Consider the following 24,489-nt stretch of genomic DNA (forward strand, 5'->3'; position numbering starts at 1 on the left):
ACTTACATCTTTTTACAGTAAACAAAACATTTATTTTTCAATTCTTTCAGACTATTTTCATTCTTCATACATTCAGGCATCTCATCATACATTTTAAAACCCTTATACATTAAACAATTTTGTGACCCGGTTTTTTCAACAGTTGCAGTCTTATTTTATCCTTATTTCTAGAAATTTATTCATGAAAATTTTTGTTTAACACTATTTTATCCTTATAACATTTGGGTAATTTAACGTTTAAAATTTTAAGCATATTTAATTTTAGCATATTAGATCAGCATATTAAATTTTAGTCTCTTTTTTATAGATAACCAGAGAAGTTGAGTTGAATAGACATATTTGAAACTAGATACAAAATATCTGGAGAAGATTTTTATTTCTAAATGCTAGTTATTTTTTGTCATACAACTATTTGCAATTATGTGTCCCAGTTTAAACATTTAGATAGACAAATAAGTAAAAACCTTTTTAATATTGTAACTTATTACTTACTGTCCGCCTCCGTAGTGTAATGGTCAGCACGCTCGGCTACCGATCTGGAGGTCCCGGGTTCAATTCCCAGGGGGGTTCAAATAAATAAAAGTGATTTTTTCACTGTGATATTTATTCAATATTACCATGGACTGGTTGGTACCCGAAGCGGAGGGCTGATCACCTTTCCTTCACGTGTAAACAAACGATCAAGATAACACTGCGTTTATATGAAGCAGTGCCCTATGCACCATTGGGGTGAGGATAAGGGTTTTATTATTTATTATATTACTTATTTGTCTATCATGAGCCGTGCAATCATGAATGACAGGTCGAATGATCTATTTCAAAACTACCCACCTCCGTTATCTAATTATGAATAGTGTTCCTTCCAAATTTGTGTATTTTTTATAAGAATTTGTGTATTAAAATTGTATTCATAAATGTATGCGAGAAGAACAAAGAGACGCAGTTTATCGACATTTATTTCGTTTACAATATTGTCCCCACCACATGTAATTCATTTAAAAGCGTATATAAAGGGTGGAGGACCAATATTTGTGTGCTCAGATAAGATTAAAATTCAAACGTATATACGTCGCGCTCGCTCTTTGTCTATTCGCGTCGCTTTGTTCTTCTCGCCCTTATAACTTTTGTAATTTTCGAAAAATAAATAATTAATCTTCATTTGCGCGTTTCTATCTTCCTCATAATCAGCGTTCCAGTACAGAAAGACGTCACAAATATCTTTTTTATAAATAACGTAACTGTTTTTTTAATACCGTTTTTGTATGTTAGTAAATATATGATTTTGAAAGAAAAGAGTTTTAGAAGAATAAGGAATTTAAAATAAAAGACAATTTTCAATATATTTTCTAAAAAAAGCTCAAATAGTAAAATGTATTCTTGATTTTTTTTAGCGTAAATAAAAGACCACTCCTAAATGCGATCTAGCGCGTTTAGATTTAAACGCATGAGATCTAGTCCTGAAATATTTATTTATTTATTGATTTTTGTGCTACATGAACACTTTTAAAAAGTACGTCGCCGTCACTCGTACCTATTTCGTACATACACAATATAAAACGATCTTATATTACACAATGAACCGAGTTTTGTTGATGAACTTAATAATACACCCTAAATTAAGTATTCAGTAGTCGGTGTTTCCCCTAGGGCTACCGGAAAGTACACAGAGTGGAAGTATTCAGGCGATTGCCCGCAAATTGCCTCTTCAACATTAATATGTTGTAACGCAATAAGATAATACTCCTATCGTACATATGGGGAACTCTAAATCAAAGTTAGTCATATCTCTTAAAGTTGAACAAGAGATCTTCAACATAACGGAAAACCGATTTTAAATTATATATATATATATATATATATATATATATATATATATATATATATATATATAAATATATATATATATATATATATATATATATATATATATATATATATATATATATATATATATATATATATATATATATATATATATATATATATATATATATATATATATATATATATATATATATATATATATATATATATATATATATATATATATATATATATATATATATATATATATATATATATATATATATATATATATATATATATATATATATATATATATATATATATTTATAAATATATATGTATATATATATATATATAAATATATAAATATATTTATATATTTATACATATATGTATATATATACATATATTTACCGGGCTTTTTTTAAAACAAAAAAAAATCCGGAAAAATATATTCAAATGTCATTTAAATATTCATTACAATATCATATTTTATCGTTTTGAGGAATTAAATAAATTTAGATTTTTTAAAGCCCTTATCCGCACCCCAACGGTGCATAGGGCACTGCATCATATTAAAGCATTGTTATCTTGATAATTAACACACGAAGGAAAGGTGATCAGCCCTCCACTTCAGGTACAAGTCCAGGGTAATATTGAATAAATATTAGAGTGAAATAATCACGTATATTTATTTGACTCCCTCCCTGGGAATCGAACCCGGGACCTCCATAACGGTAGCCGAGCGTGCTGGCTATAACACTACGGAGGCGGATCATAATTACGTAAGTGCAAACATTGTCTCGTGTAATTGATTTTGAAAATTTAAAAATTAAATATCAGTGAAAAAAAATGCCGGAACGCCGTTCCACCGCGTTACATGAAAAAAAGCCCTGTATATAAATATAAATAAAAATAAATAAAACCATCATGCCACTTTGCCGCAGGGGTAGGCAGAAAGAATAGAACGCCACACCAATCTGTCATTGCAAACTACAATATTTTTGCAATATCTCTTACAGTCATGTATTTCCTCATCATACCGGAGGATTATTTCGACTCCTTCCCTTACCACTTTTAAGTATTTAAAATAATTGATCATGCAAAGTTTCCTCAAACTTCCTCTGCTTCTATTACCAACCGTATTCACCTCATAAATTTGTTTTACTTTTATTTCTTTGCTAAGTACGGTTAAGGGTCAGAAAATATGATATTTTCGGCATAAGTATAAAATAACTGCCCACTTTTTGCAATTTGTAGTAGTCGAACCCACGACACGGATTTCGCAGCCAAGCGTTTGGCCAACTCTTCCACGTTGCCCTTCGTTCTTCATTGCTTGATAAGAATAGAAATAAGAAGACTGTAGACCAAACAAACACACTGGAGTTTGAAATACACCGGCTACAGATTGCAATCGAGCTTTGGATTGCGACTGACACTATCTCGAAAGGAATCTGGAAGCTCCCTTACAAAGCTCCAGTCAGTACAATACTGCACAAAGCCACTTAAGGGTGTACTATCAAATATACAATTCAACACGCTATCGGCTGCGTGAGATGTCAAAGGAATATACCGTGAGTATACTGGCAAAAAACGTTAAAAAACTCTAAAATCCCTGTCAGATTAATCCATGTTATTTAAAACATTTAACCTGAATAAAATACCCGCTTTTTAATTTTAAGTTGAATCTACTTTTAAAGCCACATCTAAGTCAAAAATTGCATATTTTATTTCAATGTATATATATATATATATATATATATATATATATATATATATATATATATATATATATATATATATAAATATATATAAATATATGTATACATATATATATATATATATATATATATATATATATATATATATATATATATATATATATATATATATATATATATATATATATATATATATATATATATAATATATATATATATATATATATATATATATATATATATATATTTATATATTTATATATATAAATATAATATATATATATATATATATATATATATATATATATATATATATATATATATATATATATATATATATATTTATGCATATATGTATACATCATTTACTTTTTGTATCCTCTTGTTGCAAGTTGAATACTTACATAGCACACAAAATTGATATATTATTAACTTTAATCCCATCCAGAAGTTTTCCCAAAGCATTGTTTACTCAGCTGAGAACTGTATGGGAAAGAACCCGCCGTAATGTAATTATCTTTTTGATATTTTGGCCTTTCAATTTTCCAGGTGACTGTTTTCCTTTCATTTTCATTTCGAGGATGACGTCAGTCGTCTGTTACCAATAATGGTTTTTAATGTTTTTGTTTTTACTTGCGAAAGGTCATTTCATCTTTTTAGGCCTCTGTGTTTGAAAGGTGACCGCAAAACTAAAATATGTTAGTGTTCAAAAATCAATACCTCTCAACATTTTGCTATTTTATTTATTTCATTTACTTATATACAATACTGGCCATATATATTAGGCATCCCCTACGGCATTGGTTTATTTCTTTAAATACTGCGACTCTTGGAATACTAGCAATCTTTACGGATTGTATCGTAATTTGATGGATTTTACCTACACTGTACTACCTATTACCTGCTATCCCGGCCTACGACAATTAGGGTATTATTTACAAATTACAAAAATGTGCCCTCACTGAGTTTCAAAATACTTATTTATAAAACTTTAAAGAAAATTAATAAAAAGTACTTTTTCCCATAACAATATTGTATTATATTTATGTCGAAATAATTCAGTTACTGCAGTTTCTTTCTCGGGTTCTTAGTATCTTGAATTTTGGTCCATTCCTTTATGATACGGATCTCTTTCTACCTATGCTTCTTCTACCCTTAATCTCTCTACATTATTTTTACTGGAGAAATTATAACCAGTTTTGTTTTTTTTTTTTGTTTGATAGTGTGTATATACTAGATACTCAACTTTCCACCATTTTGATTGTGTTCAAATACTTGTTTACAAAATCTGGATTATATCCAATTACAGGAGTTATTTTCATATTATTTTTCGACATCTCATCAAAGATGAAGACGAATATGGAAGCCTGGGCATTTACGGGGCTGACGACCGTCATAGACTGGTTTAAGTGATCAGTTTACACACGTGTAACTTCACCAATTCTACCCGTTATTGACAACCACACTACTCAAATTCTTGGAAGTTCTGTAAATATGAACCAATTTAGAAACCTTGTTCTTGAATCACTAGAACTTCACTAGAGACATCTATTGGTGAGATGTAAAGAAGCTTTTTACTAAGCAGAAACTCTTATATTAGTATGTCAGGTCCGAATCCTGGATTGTAATCACACTCATGAGAAACGCCAACATTTTGAGTGTGTCCAAATACTTGTTCACAAAATCTGGATTATCTCCAATTACAGGAGTTATTTTCATATTAACTAAACTTTCTTTCACTTAATTAAAATCAGTAATCGATTTTTTTTTCTGTTACAACCAAGTACCTAAATACCTCTTCATTTATCTTTCTGTCTGTTCTATATACACGCAACATCCTGAGATAAGTACCCTTGTGGTATTATTTTATTACAAAGGCATTATGTCAGTTATTCAAAATCAATCTTATTATTTATTGCAAGGCCACACGTAAAATGGTGATAATATTATGATTTATTTTGGCATTTTTTTTCTTTTACTTTAATTCTCCATATTTAATAAATTATCGTGGTTTTTAAAGATATTGAATCATATATTTATTTTCTTTTTCAGATTAACCATTTTGCTTCCATAATCATCCACTTTACGTTCGGTAAGTTAAAGCATTATTTGTTACTTTACCTACATAACGTTTATCTAAAATTCGTAAATTTTCTCCCATCAGTATGTTTTAATTTCTTAAAGATGTACGTTATATATTATAGTGGGCCGTTGATGTATGAACAAAATTCTTCTTTTGCACATCAAAGACAAATGGGTCTAAAAAGTTGCATTTTGGATTGCACATAACGTAAAAAACTCACTTTTGGCCTTCCACCAGAGCTCAAAGTTTTCGTAAAAGCCATTTTTTTACTCTTTACCAGCTGTCATTTCATATTTTAGTAATATATACAGTCTAATTGAATGTTATGATATGAAATATACTTTACTCAATCAGCACATAAGAGCAAAAATTGCACTTATGTTGTTGTTATAAATAGGTAGCGTTGTTTTAGCTTTCGTGAATTAGCTGTAATTTTGATAATTTGGATTTTTTGTTGATAGAGCTGTCCTCGGTAGACAATTTGTGAAGCATAAAGCCATTTCGTTTGAACACAGATGAGATTCATTCAAATATGGTCATGTATATAACTAAAATAGTGAAATTTCGTAGTTACTTTTGGATTTATTTTAAAGCATTAGAAAAAATGTTTTTTTATTTATTTCCATGTTTCCATAACGCGCCACGTGCTAAATTCATACCAATTCATAACTCACAACTGTCATAGTGACCATACTTAAATGAAAAAGTTTTTTGGAAGTTTTAATTTTGTGACTTTTCCTCTTCGCTGCACGGTAATATACCTTAGAAATTCTTTTACATGAATTCAAATCCAAAAGAATGCTTCTCCAAAAGCATTTTTCAGCCTGCGGATTATTCTTCGCCAAAGTAATAAATCACGCCATAAAAGAGAGCAAGTCTTAAGGAGGCATGTTAATAAAAAGAAAATTTCTGAAATGAGTCGAGAATTGCCGACAATAGGCCCCTCGTATCACAGGATGTAGTACTGCTCAAATCATGCAGTGAAATTTATATATTTTAACCTTTTACGAAATTATTCATGACGCTGTTCGGCTTTCAAAAGCCCATCAGTGAAAGCTAGCAGTACACGATGGAGTTCTAGTAGCAATACTAATGTATGCATATTTTTACAAAAGAAACTAAAAATAATCAACACTTATTTTATGTATTAATTTTAAATCAAACACAGATTTTTTGAGTCTACTAAGTGAGTGAACTTAGTAGACTCAAAAAATCTATGTTTGATTTAAAATTAAAACGTAAATCAAAATGGAGTTCTACAAATTAAACGTCAAATCAATAAATAATCCCTTATTTTTACTGATGTAAATAATTTTAAAAAACGTCTTATGAAAACTTCATTTTAAAAATATGTAATTTTATTGATTGATTCGGCTGTCACTTTGTGGTAAAATCTGTCCATATTGAATGAACATTTTACTCGGTATTTAACTATTTCTTAAAATAAAACACGTGTCATAATAGATTTTGAGAAAAAGTGGTATTTACCAAATAAAACTTATATTAAAATGCAATACCTAACAATTCTAACAGAATTTATTTATCAGTATTTGGAAACCGAATACTTCAATAACGTTCCTACAGATGTTAAAAAATTTAAGACACGAAAATGCTTAAAAAAACCTTATATTGATAAATATATACACAAAAAAAATAGTTATAGTAATAAAAAAAAATCATATCACTCACAAACATAAACAATAAATAATAAGTGTAAGTTCTCTCCAAGTACAAGAGCTTAGTCTTTTTATGGGATAGCACGGCGTATAACAGCGTAACTTATTTCATAATTTTCAAAATTAGAAATGTCTATCATAGAAATTAAATTCATCATCATCATATCAGCCCGTTGAGGTCCACTGCTGGACAAAGGCCTCCCCCTTCCGCCTCCACTCCTCCCGATCCTGCGCCGTCCCCATCCACTGTCTTCCAGCAAACTTCCTGATGTCGTCCACCCATCTCATCGGTGGACGTCCTTGAGGCCTCTGGTTCCTCGGTCTCCACACCAGAACGCGTTTCGTCCATCTATCGTCGGTCATTCTGGCTAAATTAAATTAAATTATTATATTTTTTTTATTAAAAAAACATTTTAAGCGTGTGCAAATACTTGTTCACAAATCTGGATTATCTCCAATTAGGAGTTATTTTTTATACAATTTTTCGACATCTCAACAGATATCAAGTCTGGACGTTTACGGGGCTTACGACCGTCTTAGGCTGGTTTAAATGATCATTTTACACACGTGTAACATTCACCAGTTCTGCCCATGATTGACAACCACAGTACTCAAATTCTTGGAGCTTCTATGTATATATAGTTCAAATTCGAATCATGGTGCTTGAATTCACTAGAGACACATTTTCACATTTTCTTCTTCATCTGTGTTGAGATGTCAAAAAATAATATGAAACATTATAGTACCCATGTTAATAAAAATTATATAAATATTTATATAAATTACGTTAAAAATACCATGAAACATTCAAATTTGAGACGAATACCACTCTATGTGTATGAAATATGTATAATACCATATATTATGATATGATCTTTCAGTCTATGTATAAATCTGATACGAGTAGCGAATTGTCATTTAGAGAAGGCTTTTATAGACGACGTAGGTTTCTCTTGAAACGGGGTATTGAATTTTAACAATTCAAGCTTCCATGTGTACACATTTCCCCCAGGGCTCGGGAATTGTTTTCAGTTTTCAGTCGAACACTGAAAGAATTACGGAAGTTATAGTTCTGAGAGTAAAAATACACTTTTAAACATATGTAATACTAAAATTACTTACCAGACAGTTTTTTTATTACTTTTGAGTGAAAACCTGTATTTGGAATTAAAATTTTTGTTATTTTGTTATTTTTATATTTTTTTTGTAAATATGCTTTTGGTTTTCCATTAAATAAATGAATAAATAAGTTTAATTTGTATTTGAAGCACTAACTTCTCCACTTTACAATTAAAATGTAACTTTTTTAATATCACTATAAATATTTTATTATAACATATATTTAATGTCTTCCGGTTTCAAAGCTAACCGCTTCTTTATCAAGACTGATTAATACTGATTTTACAAAAAATAATTAGTATTAATCAGTCTTGATAAAGAAGCGGTTAGCTTCGAAACCAGTGGACATTATAATTAAGTTATTATAAAATATTTATAGTGTTTTTAAAACAAAGTAACATTTTAAATATATAATAAATAAGTCATTAAAACTTCTAGATTATTTAACTAAAGATATTGATGTTTACAATTTTAGTCAAAACACTAGCTAACTAACCACCTAACCGCTTCCCTGCAGGGATAAGCAGAGAGAATAGAACGCCAAACCACGCTTCCTTTTTTCGTAAAAATAGACTTCTAAACATAAATCAAATATTGTTGGCTTCTTGATTGTTTATATAAAGACATTAAAGTCAACAATTATAATCAATGCAATAGCTTACTAACCATATCGCTGCTTCCCCGCAGGGGTAGGCAGACAGAACGTCCACCACTTTTTCTTTGGGTAAAAATACAGTTTTAAACATACATATGTATTGTAAGCTTCTAGATAATTTATATTTTTACACTTATTTGCACCCCAATGGTGTATAGGGCACTGCATCATATAAACGCAGTGTTATCTTGATCGTTAACACATGAAAGAAAGGTGATCAGCCCCCTACTTCAGGTACCAGTCCAGGGTAATATTGAATTAATATTAGAGTGAAAAAATCACTTTTATTTATTTGACCCCCCCCCCTTTTATTTATTCGAACCCGGCACTTCCAGAACGGTAGCCGAGCGAGCTGACTATTACACTACGGAGGCGGACAATTTCAATTAATTATAATAATTTATTTGATTATTTATATTATTGAATAATTTAATTATGTATAATAATAATAATTAATCCCTTACCGCACCCCAATGGTGCATAGGGCACTGCTTCACATAAACGCAGTGTTATCTCGATCGATTACGACACGAAGGAAAGGTGATCAGCCCTCAACTTCAGGTACCAGTCCAGTGTAATATTGAATAAATATTAGAGTGAAAAAATCACTTATATTTATTAAACCCCCCTGGGAATCGAACCCGGGACCTCCAGAACGGTAGGCGAGCATGCTGACCATTACACTACGAAGGCGGTGAATTATGTATATGACGAGATATACATGTTAGGTCAAGTTTCATTGGAATACTTTAGTAGAGATACTTTTGAAAGGGTAAAAACCCAAAACCTGCCCCTATTAAGCGAGATTTATTTGGCATGAGGGATGCTAACACAATTGACACATGAAACCTTTATTTGGAATGCGAACGTAGGAAGCCCTAGTCACACAGTAGACTGCACATGTATCAACAATGAGCACACGAGTATGTAACCATAAAAAAACATGTCGACATGTATGTCTGAAAGAAAATGGTAATTTATACTTACCATATATTCCTATTACGCAGAAAAAAGCGCTGTTACGAAATCACTCTATACCGTATTACAAACATAAAATGAGTATATAATAATAATAATAATAAAACCCTTATCCGCACCTCAATGGTGCATAGGGCACTGCGTCATATAAATGCGGTGTTATCTTGATCGTTTACACATGAAGGAAAGGTGATCAGCCCTCCGCTTCAGGTACCAGTCCAGGGTAATATTGAATAAAATGAGTATGGAATTTTTTAAATTGATATACCTGATCATACCAAGTTTTCCCCGGTCTTCCTCTACTCATTTTTCTAGCTTCATTTGTCTTATAAATTTGTTCTTGTGTTCTTAACGATCGTAAGCCTTGTAAATGCCAAGACCTCCATATCCTTATTGATCTTTTTTGTGATGTCAAAAAATAATTTTAACTCCTAATCGGAGATAACTAAGATTTATGAACAATTATTTGGACACACTCAAAATGTCGTAAATCAAGTTTATGTTACAATATTGTTCAAATGAAAAATTGTGCAAATTTAATTTAAGTCATCTCTTTCAATCAATACGGAATGCATCGAAACACGTGACACAATAGATTGTAAGAAAATAGTGGCATTTACCAAGTAAAACTTAAATTAATCGATAATAATAATAATGATAATCGATGATAATTTTTTTTTTAAATTAATCAATCGGCGAGTATGTATGAGGAGATGCATGAACGTGGAAGAGGCGAAGAATGTTTGCAAAGACAGAGTGGTGTGGCGTTCTATTCTCTCTGCCTACCCCTGCGGGAAGCGGCGTGATTGTTAGTTAGTTGTTTAGTCAGTTAACTTAATTAAAAATAGATGGATATTACCAATAAGTGACTGCCGAATCAATTTATGTAAAATAATGTCTACATCATTTTGAGGGTGTCAAAACACAAATCTGGATTATCTTCAATTATAGGAGTTATTTTTCATATTATTTTTGACATCTGTAATGGGTATAATTGGTGAATGTCACACGTGTGTAAAGTGATTAATTAAACCAGCCTATGACGGTCGTCAGCCCCATAAATGCCCAGACTTCTATATTCTTCTTTACCTTTGATGAGATGTCAAAAAATAATAAAAAATAATGTCTATGATAAATTCTTTTTCAAAACTGTGGACACAATTTTCTTCTCTAATATTGACAGCTACCCTTTATGACCAATAATTATTCCACTTAGCTACGCGTCTAGTCCAGATAACTCAAGTTATGGGTACTTCATAATTCAATTACGTAAACACATTATCCCAAGAGAGAGATTATTAACACACATGTATGCATAATATATGTACACATATAGTAAATTATACTACGTAATACCTGCCTTTGTAATCGGGCCAATTAATTTATTCCCATGGTCTTACATTAGGCCAGAGGAATTATACATATCGCTCACTCCTTTCAACAACGTCATAAACGTCAAAAAAAAGATTTTTCAGGAGATCGTTCTTAAAGTTTAAAAATATAATATAATGTATTAAAAATAAATATCAAGTCACTTATTGAACTTTTTACTGTGCAACAGATCTTTTTAGGTAAAACCTGAATGTTTTTTCTCCATCTGAAAAATATTAAGTTCATTAAAAAAAATAATGAAACGATACCTTTTCTTCAAAATGCGAAAACAACACTTTCTGCCCTGAGCGGGTAAATGTTAAATTTAAAATATCCCACTTTTGCTGGGATATAGTACATTTTTTGGGCATTTCGAAAACATGCACATCTGAAAATTGTCGATTTTTGGTATATGACGCTGTTGAAAGGAGCGATCGATAATATACCATACAGTATACCCTATAAACGAAAGCTAAACTAGCAGTACGCAATGGAATCCTGGTTCCAACCTTTGGTAAGTAAAATGTGGATTAATTGAATCGGTAGTCACCTTGTGGCAATATCTATCCATTTTGAATTAAGTTTTACTTGGTTAATATCACTATTTCTTAAAATATATTGTGACACGTGTTTTAAAATGTAGCGAAATGCATCGAAACATCTGTCAAAATAAATTTTAAAAAAATAGTGGTATTTACCAAGTAATACTTTAATAAAAAAAACTTTAGTAAAGTATGGAGTTGGCAAAAGAAGAATGAAATATAATTATGTGTATATATATATGTATATATATATATACGCGCTCACAAACATACATTATAGTCATCTCAAGTTGAGACGAAGAATCCACCGCCTTTAATATACTAAAGAAAATTTAACTCTCAGCATCCTATGGCTTATGACCTGGCATTCGTCTGGTTTAAGTGATCACTCATACACTTTTGTGACGTTGGTCATTCTGTTCATTATACATATTAGATTTATATTATCCACTGACACTTCGTGATGGAATTGCATTTTTAATTTATTATTAGATTAAAACCAATATTTTTAGCTTTTCCACTTTTTTATTTGACCAGCGACCGGGTTTCGTCGTTACCGACATCATCAGACTGGTCTGTCTGCCAGTCTGATGATGTCGGTAACGACGAAACCCGGTCGCTGGTCAAATAAAAAAGTGGAAAAGCTAAAAATATTGGTTTTAATCTAATAATAAAAAAAATTATACATATTAGTTCCTAATTATGATGACGAATATTTGAATCGATTATGCAAAATTCGATGTTTAATTGAAATTGGAAATGGCGAACATGACTCAATTATATTATCACACAATGGACATGTTAAAAGCGTGTTACAATAAATGTGGAGGTCCTCACCAAAAAGTCACATTTTCAATATTGCACGTCAAAATCCTTTAAATGAAAATCTGTTCCGTCTACTGTTTTCTATCGAAATCTTAATTAAAGTTGCGACAAAACGTGACCAATCCGTTGTTTAACCAATATGAAATCATTAAATCGCACCAAAACAATTTTACAAGCTTCGATTCCTGATTACTTAAAATCATTTATAATAGGATCGTAACGTTTTGGTGAGAACCTCCACAAATGTATTGGATGAATTCCCACAAGCGAGATGTGACAATTTGCTGCAAATCTAATTTTGTGTCATGTCGCCAGTGTGTGTAGAGATTTAACCCAGTGCTGATGGGAGTGTACCTACAAAAGGGTTAAGTGTCATATGGCTAGATTCAATTCATCTGTATTTGTAAACGGGATTTTTTTTTATTATTTGAATGAATAAATCTGGACATTTTTTCTGAAATCACGATTATGTATCTTCTTCAAACCCGCACTCCGATGGTGCATAGGGCACTGCATCAAACAAACGCAGTGTTATCTTGATCGATAACACAAGGAAAAGGTGATCATCCCTCTGCATCGGGTACCAGTCCAGGGTAATATTGAATAAATATTACAGTGAAAAAAACACTTATATTTAATTGACTCTCCAATTGGGAATCGAAACGTGAATGTCAGTATGATATCCGAGCGTGCTGACCATAACACTACGGAGGCGGACGTCCATTAGGCATAGTTGTTTTATTATTATTATTATAGCGTCCGCCTCCTCGGTGTTATGGTTAGCGTGTATAGCTACTGTACTGGAGGTCCAGGGTTCAATTCCAGGGGAATGGGGTGAAAATAAATATCAGTGATTTTACACTCTAATTTATCATATCGACGTAATGTTATCTTGATCTCTAATTGCACAAAGGCAAGGTGATCAATCTTATGCATCAAACCTACGAGTCCATCCAAACAACGCAGTCTTGGGAACAGAGACCTTCCAGCATTAAGCAAATGCTGAGAAGTTCCTGTTTGGCCCACATTAGATTATCCCTGCAATGGGCAAAGTGATCTTACCAGCTTGCAACCAGCGCACTAAGTTTGGCGAGCGTGCCTTTGCTATTGCGGGACCGACGGCGTGGAATGCTCTTCCACCAATGGTTAGAAACAGTGAGAGTGAGATGATCTTTAGAAAAAGACTATAAACACATTTGTTTACTAAATAGTATCCACCATAATATTTTCCCCAATTCATTCACAGTGAAGCGCCCTTGAGGTATTATTTTACAAAAATGGCTCTATATAAGTTATCCAAATTTAATATTATTATTATTTATTATATTTTAAAATAAAATTTTATAATATACAACATTTTGAGTGGTTCCAAAATACTAGTACACAAATATGTAATGTGGTTGTTAATAATGGGAAGAATGACAAATTTTGCACGTGTGTAAAGTGATCACCACCCTATGAAGCCTTGTATATTCATATCCTTCTTCATCTATGTTTATTTTTCAAAAAAATGTTATATTAAATAATTATGAAAGAAATAACTACTTTTCTTTATTATGATCCCTCAGGTAATCGAACCTGGAACTCTCAGCACTATAGCTAGGGCATTTTAACCATTTCACTTTACACGAATATTGTTTATTTTTCAAAATAAAATTGAATTTCCATACTTATTTTCAAAGCATTTATAAAATTATTTTTATAAGAAACGCTTTTAAAAAGCTCTGTAGCTTAAACGTATGTAGATCTGCCTTACTCGTATTATATTTTTTAAATCGTAATCCTTTATGAAAAGGTTTAAAATGAAAAGATTTTCCTGAAATTGTTTTTTTCCGTTTCGCTATTTTATATCTTAAACGGCTTAACATCCAAAACTAGGATTTAATTATTCCGGAGTTTTTAAATCATTTATGCCCACCAAACGAGGCGTGGGAGTCAGATTATTTCATTATATCTTTATTAGTGGCTCCTCGCGTAGGCCATGTGAGATTTTATCGCATTTTGATGAATTATCTCGGCTACCGAAAACGATTTATTTTCATTTTAAATACCACCATTTCCTACCAAATATCTCTATCGAGAAAAACGGTTATTTGCCAAATGAAATTAAAAATGGATACATGTTACCACTAAGTGACTGCTGAATCTAGTAATAAAAAACTGATTTTTTTTTTTAATAACACTGAGGTATTCACAAGGATGCAAGGTAAATTATTTAATTAATTAATTATAAATTCATGTATTCGTTCATTATACTAGTATTTATTAAAATCTACTGTGACACAAGTTTCGATATACATTTACCAGATACACAGCTTATGATGCGAAATGCATCGAAATACGTCACAATAGATTTTAAGAAATAGTGATATTTACCAAGTAAAATTAAAATTAAAAAGTAAATTGAAAAGTCGGTGTACAAATTTGGCAAAAAGAAAACTTAACGTTACTGTTACACGTATGTAAAGTAATCACTTAAACTAGCCTATGACGGTCGTCAGCCCCGTAAATGCCCAGACTTCCATATTCTTCTTCATCTTTGATGAGATGTCAAAAAATAATAAGTAAAACTTAAATAAAAATGAATATTTATTACCAAAAAGTGAATGCCGAATCAATTGGCAAGATTTTTTTATTGGATTTTTTATGCACAATACCACAAACGTCTTATTTATAAACAATACTGTATAACAAAAATATATGCTACAAAAATACAGATCACAAATACAAATCAACGGGGAAAAGAAAAACGCAGTCTATGTTGGATTAACAGGGTAAAAAATAACAAAAAAATATACAATTAACATTATCTTCCTATAAACTACACTGAATTAGAAAATTCGCAATAAATAATGACCAATTTATTTATGATAATTTCTTTATCCGGGTCTGATTCTAAAACTATATATATGGTAATTTCTCCAGATCCGTCGTAAGGCAGATAGTCATGGGTATTATGCAGGATGTCGGTATTTATTTGCACCACAAGTTTTGAACTAAACCATACCATATATTACTAGGCAGAGGCGAGCTCGTAGTTTTAAATCTAGGTAGGTAGTAGAAAAACATTTTTTTATCTGATATAAAAAAGTGTTCAACAGACAATTGTCTTGATTGAAGTCATAAATTCTAAATTTGTTTAATTTTTTCGCTGAATGTGTAGTTTAATTTTTTTTTAATTAAACGCAGCTTTGAATTCTTTCCTTATTTCACCATTCGAACAACTTTCACACATCGTATTACCGCACATTCATCTGGGAGATTGCATTTCGACTACATTCAGTCTACTCTCATCCTTTTTTGTCAACATCAAACATTCCTTTAGAAATAATATATGATTTATATATAAAATATTAAAATCAAACACATTTTTTTTTAGTTTACTAAATTGTATTTTATTGTTAAAAAAAACACAAAAAAAAATATTTTGTGGCAACTGTTTCGCCTTGTTATATAATTTTAAATTGTCACTAATTTTTTGTGTGTCTTTTAATAATAAAATAAAATTTAGTAGACTCAAAAATCAGTATCACTCTCCTTACCATTCATCGTTCAGTTTGTGTAATATCACTTTTCTAAGAGTGGTATTACACAATGTGAGCGAATGTGGATGAATGATAAAGAGAGTGTTATATTACCATACCACAAAGTTATCAATGCTTTTAAAATACAAAATATATCAAAAATCAGTGTTTGATTTTAACATTAAACATATATGAATATATTAAAATTGAGTTCAACAAAATAAATCGCCAGATCTATACATAATATATGATGTTAATTCTGGATTAAATTTAAGGCTCTAGTTAAACTGATGATTTTGTGAATAAATTAGTTTGAAAAATTACCATAGCGTTTCATCTCACCAGATGAACTAGACAAAGCGCAAATTACCCCCAACCCTTACACCTTTTTATTAATCATAACCCAAGAAAGTTCCTACGCAAACGCCTTATTAGGGTGTTGTTTTAAATAATTAGCAGCCTTTTTAGGGGTGGATTTGCGGTTATGTATGAGTGTAGTTTAATTATTATGACAAGGGTTAGCCACTTGTTTATAACGTACCCAAACCAATATTTGTCATCATATGTATGTCGACAGAGCCACCCTAAAGCTTTTCGACACAATGCCATGAACTTTGTGGTTTAATTTGAATTATTATTGTTTTTGTTTATATTTACTTTATATGACATACAAAAATGTGAATTTTTAAAATTTATTTTTACTTGGTAAATACAACTTTTTCGTAAAATATTTTGTGATACGTGTTTCAATGATGCGTGTCACAATAGATTTTAAGAAATAGTGGGATTCACCAATTAAAACTTGAATAAAAAATGGATAGATATTACTACCAAGGGACTGCCGAATCAATTAATTAAATGTTTATTTCACGTTGGATGTGTGTATTACAGGGTATTTTGTTACCTACCTACATATATTTTTGAAGTAACTCAAATACATACATATATAGAATATGTTTTTTTATAAATACATAGAATAAAAATTAAAAACTATAGGAAACTGCAGTATAGTATAATTAATAGATATATACACTGCAAACTAACACATGAAACGACATGTGAATTATATGATTTCCAAAGAAATTAATGGTGTGGTTGTCAATCGTGGATAGAATGGTGAATCTTCACTTAAACCACATATGACAGGTCATACGCCCTGCAATTACTTGGACTTCCATATTCTTCTTCATCTATGCTCAGATGCCAATGTTAAGATAAATCAGAGAATATGGTTATTTTAACTAGATCGAGGTATTTTTAGTATGGGAGATATGTTTAGTGTAAAGAATTTTCTTTAAAGGGTTTAATTTCAAACACAATTAAGCATGAATTGAATGGAGCAGTACGTTGAGTTAAATAAAATTTATAAATGAAGATTATGGATGAAATTATTGGATACATTTTGAAAGGGTTTTAGAATTTATTACGTTTTTACTAGTGGGTTTGTAAAAAAGCTCCAGTAGTAAAAAAGGGTTTTTAAGCTGTGGGATTTCCCAGCTGTAGACACCTATTCCTGGAGTTCCACTTAATGGCAGGATAAGAGCACCATTATTGGACACCTGGATAATATGAAAGTGCCCATTGTCGTACCATATTATAATATTTAGGTCTTCATAATCCCATTTTTATAAAGTACTAAATAATTCTGTCATAGAACGGGTTTAGGAAACGTATTGTACGGTTGAATCACGAATTTATTTATTCATTTATATATTTTATCATACACTAAGAAACTAACTAACATTATTTATTAATTCGACATTAACTTTGTAGAATGACATGTTGTTATAAATAAATAATATTAAGGTATATTGGGACTTTTTTATTGTTTTTAAAAGGGTGGCTGTCTAACATGGGTGACGTAACCCAACTATAAATTTTACAATTTAATGTATTGTGCGTCTAAATTATTCATTGGCTCGCATGCTTCACAGGCGTGTATGGGGACCTTTATGCACGTAAATATATGTACATACACCTATAGTCACGTCTGAATTAAAAATAAATTTATGGGAAAAAGTCACACCTTGCTGTGTTTGCCTAGTATGACATCATCGTTCATCTACAATGGGCTTTAATTCGATGAAAAAGTTTAAAAAGTTTTGCAACATTGGTAGTGTATCCAAATAGTGGTTCGCAAATCTGGATTATCTCCGCTTGGAAGTTATTTTATACATTTAAATGCCCAGACTCTACCAACGTATCCATTTTCTTCTTCATCTACATGTATTGTAATGTCAAAAAGTGTGCTTTTATTTAATATTTTAAAATAAAACACTGACTTTTAGGGTCTACTAAATTGTATGTATTTTTTAAACTTACATATCGCTCACTCCTTTCAAATACGTCATTTATAAAAAAACTTGATTTTTCAAGAGATCGTTTTTAAAATTTAAAAATAATATAAAATATAATAAAAATAAATATCAAGCCACTTATTGAACTTTTTACTGTGCAACAGATCTTTTTAGGCAAAACCTGAAGGTTTTTTTCTCCATTTGAAAAATTTTCAGTTTATTTAAAAAAATAATTAAACAATACCTTTTCTTCAAAATGCAAAAACTACACTTTCGCCCTGTAGCGGGTAAATATTAAGTTAAAAATATGCCACTTTTGCTGGAATATAGTACATTTTCTTGGCATTCCGAAAATATGTACAACTAAAAATTGACGATTTTTGATATATGACGTTGTTGAAAGGAGTGAGCGATATGTAAAAATAAAATAAAATAATATGCAAAAGTCCCCATTACTCATAAAACTGTTGGCCTTAATATTTGCAATTAAACATTTGGTTTTTCCCATACTTATATGTTTTATTGTACATGTTATGTATGATAAGCAAAAATAATGCTTTCCTCGGTCTTCCTTTGCTTCTATTACCAATTACATTAGTTTCATATTTTTTTTACTATTATTTCTTTACTCGTTTGTTTCCCATGCCCAATTTCAACACATTTTTCTTAATTTTATCAAAAATGCGAACATCTATCATACATCGTTTTACCGCACATTTGTCAGCTGAAATATTGCATTTCGACTGCATTCAGCCTACTTACAGTCTTCTTTTGCCAACTCTATGCTTCCCTTCCATACATTAAGATTAAAATAAAGTAATTTTTAAGTCAAATCAAATGTGGTGTTCCTTAAATAGAAGTAATCTAATTTAAATTTAGAATCGCGTGATAAATAATGTTTAGATCCATTTTATTACGTTATTAAGCTATATAAGAAAATCATAAAATTAAAACAAGTAACTTAAAATTGGTTACTGAAAGTAGTTATTTTAAATTAATATAATATTAGGATAAACGTATTATAATCGACAACCTACATATCGTGGGTATACTGTAAGAAAACGTTAACTCTCAAATCCCTGTTAATAATCCTTGTTATTTAAAGCTTTTAGCCTGAATAAAATACCCGCTATTAAACTTAAAGTTGAATTTACTTAGCGTATTTTGCCAGTTTAAAGATCGTTGAAAACTTTATAATATGCATCATTATGTCAAATTTGCATATTTTCCAGCTAACTTTTTTTGTTGGGTAATATATCTAAAATTAAACACGGTTATTGGATTGAATTCTACTTTAATTTACATATACATATATGAACTTTTTTTGTTGGGTAATATATCCAAAATTAAACACGGTTATTGGATTGAATTCTACTTTTATTTACATAAACATATATGATAATGACACATTATCAAACGCATAGAGTGCTTGAATATGTCTTAATAAGACAAAACGTGTCACATATATTATCATGTATATGTAAATAAAAGTAGAATTCAATCCAATAACCGTGTTTGATTTTGAATATATTAATAGCCCAACAATTCAATATGGAATTCTAACAACTGTCTGCAGTTTTACTTACTTACTTTCAATGGTGCATAGGGCACTGTATCGACGCAGTGTTATCTTAATCATTACTTACATGAAGGCAAGGTGATCACTATTGCACTTCAGGAACCAGTCCAGGGTAATATTAAATAAATGACAGTGTAAAATCACTAATATTTATTTCAATCCACGCTTGGAATCGAACCCGGGACCTCCAGCACGGTAGCTAAACACGCTGACCATTACACTACGGAGGCAGTTACAATAAATTAACGTTTTTTGCCAGTACACCCACGATCCTGGAAAATGGAAATTCGTAAAGGTAGTAATAAAAAGTAGTAACTAAATTTAACACACAAAGCAAATGTGCTGCACAAAATAATAAAACAATTACGTATTCAAATTTGGAACCCAAAAGCTTTCAAAATAATGCTAATCTAACGGCTGACTAACATACATTCACGTACCGTAATTGTGTTAATTTACTTGAATTATATGGACACGCACTGAAAATAACTAACGAATTGTAGAGATACGTTAGGGACTAGATTTGTGTCGGGGTTAGGTTAGGTTAGGTAGGGATAGGTTAGATTAGAAAATGTGTGACAGATATTATTTATATATATATATATATATATATATATATATATATATATATATATATATATATATATATATATATATATATATATATATATATATATATATATATATATATATATATATATATATATATATATATATATATATATATATATATATATATATATATATATATATATATATATATATATATATATATATATATATATATATATATATATATATATATATATATATATATATATATATATATATATATATATATATATATATATATATATATATATGTATATATATATAAATATATATATATATATATAAATATATGTTTATATATATATATATATATAAATATATGTTTATATATATATATATATATATATATATATATATATATATATATATATATATATATATATATATATATATATATATATATATATATATATATATATATATATATATATATATATATATATATATATATATATATATATATATATATATATATATATATGTATATATATATATAAATATATATATGTATATATATATATATATATATATATATATATATATATATATATATATATATATATATATATATATATATATATATATATATATATATATATATATATATATAAATATATATTTATAAATATATATATTTGTATTATTATTTTTTTAAATATATATAAAAACTAACTAACTAACTAACCATCACACCGCTTCCCCGCAAGGGTAGGCAGAAAGAATAGAACGCCACACCACTCTGTCTTTGCAAACATTCTTCTTCTTATTTAGTTTAAATCCATAATTATTTTATACCGCCTACAATAAATTAAAATAATTTTATACATGCTATGCGAAATATAAATAGCATCACTTTTATCTTTAGAACTAAAGAATAAAATAATAAATAACAATAATTTGTATTTTTTTAAATTACCATGTCAGAAAATTTAACTGACCCCACCAAAAATCAAAGATGAAAGAAACAAAATTATTTCAAATCACAAAACGGTCATGTTAGCTTAAATTTTCAGATTTAAAATGCTATAGATATGTATTTACATAATCCTAAGAAGGTTCAGATCATAAGATAAGTACAATGATGAAAAGACAACGAAGCGAAGAAATTTCTGTTGAACTTTAAAAGTACATACAAATTATGTACATAGATTTGAATTTAATATTGAAATCCGCTTTGTCGAGTTAACCGACATGGATGGCTCATTAAAAGTTGGTTTTAAGTTGGTAGCATTTTATTTCTAAAATTGTTTTGACAACACTTTCGGACCGAGTCTCTTGTTACAAATATTACACTGCGATGGATACTAATATTTATCAATCATATTTATATTCGCAGCGATAGAGACAAAGTTCATTAGTATCATATGTACTATAAACACACACATAAAAATATTATTTTTCTTTTTACTCTTATTCGCACCTAATGGTGCATAAGGCACTCCATGTGAATCCACGCAGTGCTATCTTGATCGTTAATTGCGTGCATGCAAGGTGATCAGTCCTGTGGTTCAGGTACCAGTCCAGGATGATTATAAATTAAATAAATATTACAGTGAAAATCACCTATATAAATTTTTTACCCCTCTAGGAATCGAACCTGGGACCTCCAGCACGGTAACCAGATAAATAAAAGAACAATCTAAAAAATACTATAAAAACAAAAAAAAAACACATAAAACACCAGTATAAATTTTGAACTTTGTCCTAAAAGATTTGCTCGTAGCAATAAGACGTTAATATAAAATACAAAGGAACGTATTCTGTTAAAAAAAAGTTTTTAAATAAATATTTAAAAATTACTTGCATATTAATAATGAAATACTGTAAAAGAGGAGAACACTATACATTAAATTTTTGTTTTATTATATAAAATGCAGTTCTTCCAATAAATATCAGTATAAAACTTAAATCTATTACAAATAGAAGCTTTGCGGGTTATTTATAACATTAACAAATAAAAAATAAATACACAAACAGTTTTTAAGTTCTGATTAATTTGGTCGTGCTAAGTCAGAAGCATTCTTTAAATATTTTTTTTATTCATGTATTGAATGATCACTCTTATATATTTTTTCTTACAAAATGTGGTAAGTTTGTTATATATTACGAAGGTGTATGGATAAAAATAAAGACTTTTAAAGTTAACGCCTTCCGTTACAAAGTTAACTCATTCAACAACAATAATTCTATAATTCTTTTAGGGGATAAAATATATCCGTTGCGTGTATTGAAAACATGCGATGCGTTGTATTGAAAAAAGTTTCAAATTTATTACTTTTGTTTTTTGTTTTTTCGGCATCGTTTAAAAGACGTTTTTATTTGGAATTCAGGTGAAAGGTCATTTTTCTTCTGGTATTTTTTGTTAAAACAGTATTTCTGACGTTTGGTATTTAAAAAAAACAGTAATTTATTACCAACAGGTTGCTACCTGAAAAATGAGAAGTGAAAACTATTTATGACTTTATTCAATAAAATGAGGATATAATATAATAGAAAAGTATTGATGTCACTAAAAAAATTAAACTGAAGCAATTTATTTATTTTTTAATTTTTAAAAAATATAAAGTCCCTCTCCAAGCACAAGATCTAAGTCTCTTTTCTGTGGAGAATTGCGTTATTAATTTTAAGATTGTAAAAGTAAAAATGTCTTGAAAATTATACAAATTATAAAAAAAACTTTGAAACCATATTAAATAATAACAATAAATCAAAATAAAAAAATACATAAAAAAGTCACATAAATAATATTCCCGATGAGTAATTTCCATTACTCATTTTGGGATTACGGTTAACAAAACTGAAACACAAATAAGAAAGTAAAAAAAGATAAAAAAAATAATCAAAAATAACACAGGGCCAAATGTAAAATATAAAACAGTAAACGGGTATAGTAAATAGGCATATAAAAAAACATAAGGTAAGAAGCGCGTTTAAAGGAAACAAATAAGAAAATATAACCAATCACTATTCAAACACGCATATCGCTCACTCTTTTCAATAACGTCATAAATCAAAAAACTTGATTTTTCAGGAGAACGCTTTTAAAGTTTAAAAATATAATACAATTTATTAAAAATAAATATCAAGCCACTTATTGAACTTTTTACTGTGCAACAGATATTTTTAGGTTAAACCTGAAGGTTTTTTCTCCATTTGAAAAATAACTTACAATAATAAAATAAATAAAACAATACCTTTTCTTCAAAATGCAAAAACAACATTTTCTGCCCTGTAGCGGATAAATATCAAGTTAAAAATATGTCTCCTTTGCTGGGATATAGTACATATTCTGGGCATTCCGAAAATATGCACAACTGAAAATTGACGATTTTTGATATATGACGTTCTTGAAATGAGTGAGCGATATATCATAAACAATCACTATATAAACACGCATATTTCATTCCATAAAGTATTTTTTCAGTTCATCGATTTTGCATCCCTGAATGGGTTCTATTTTATACATGTCAGGCAGCTGTTTAATTTGGGCATAGGAAATATATTGCAAGGACCTTACTCCAAACATTGTTGTATTTATCGGCTCCACATGTACTTAATTATGTCCTCGAGTATGACGATGAATTTCTCCGTTAAAAATTGGTTTGGTATTGCTGTGAGTCATTTTAAACATTATTTGAAGCATTGTATTTGTAATCTCGTATGTTTAGGGAATATCAAAAGGTTTTTATTACATAAGTCCT

The 24,489-nt window shown here is 29.4% G+C and overlaps 1 protein-coding gene across 2 annotated transcripts in view; it reads left to right on the top strand.

The window, feature by feature from the left end:
- LOC148302997 (diuretic hormone 45-like) overlaps positions 1-24,489 on the top strand; it is a 117,355-nt gene that overhangs the window by 72,382 nt on the left and 20,484 nt on the right. The window contains exon 2 of one of the 2 annotated variants that reach the window (XM_088270707.1): positions 5,580-5,619. The exons of the other annotated variant lie outside the window; for it this stretch is intronic. The gene's annotated coding sequence lies outside the window, so the exon portion shown is untranslated. The remainder of the gene's footprint in view (positions 1-5,579; positions 5,620-24,489) is intronic. 2 annotated transcript variants of the gene reach the window in all.

This window comes from Brachycentrus maculatus, unplaced genomic scaffold (assembly GCF_059751285.1).
Source record: "Brachycentrus maculatus isolate JH-2025_06_01 unplaced genomic scaffold, ASM5975128v1 h1tg000393l, whole genome shotgun sequence".
Classification (NCBI taxonomy): Eukaryota; Metazoa; Arthropoda; class Insecta; order Trichoptera; family Brachycentridae; genus Brachycentrus; species Brachycentrus maculatus.